The sequence below is a fragment of the Penaeus monodon genome, chromosome 27, assembly GCF_015228065.2.
Source record: "Penaeus monodon isolate SGIC_2016 chromosome 27, NSTDA_Pmon_1, whole genome shotgun sequence".
NCBI lineage: Eukaryota > Metazoa > Arthropoda > Malacostraca > Decapoda > Penaeidae > Penaeus > Penaeus monodon.
In genome coordinates, this window is record NC_051412.1 from 18,060,726 (window position 1) to 18,061,022 (window position 297).

The window sequence follows — 297 nt, forward strand, 5'->3', positions numbered from 1 at the left end:
ATTCATTGCAGGTATACTAACGTGTACCTTTTTTTAACCTGAGTACTATATTTAATCTACAATTTTTGGGGAACTAAAAAGCAATTGAGTTTGTAAGTGTTATACCTAATCTAAGATTATTGAAAAAAATAAGCCCCTTGCACCGAAGATTTACAAACTAATGTACACACCCTCCATATTTATTATAAAAATAACTACATGTCATTGCGCTACAGTGCCACATAATGTCTCTCAAGATCACATACTGATATTTGGATACTTGACTAAATTAGTTCAAATGTTTAATAGCAAACTAAC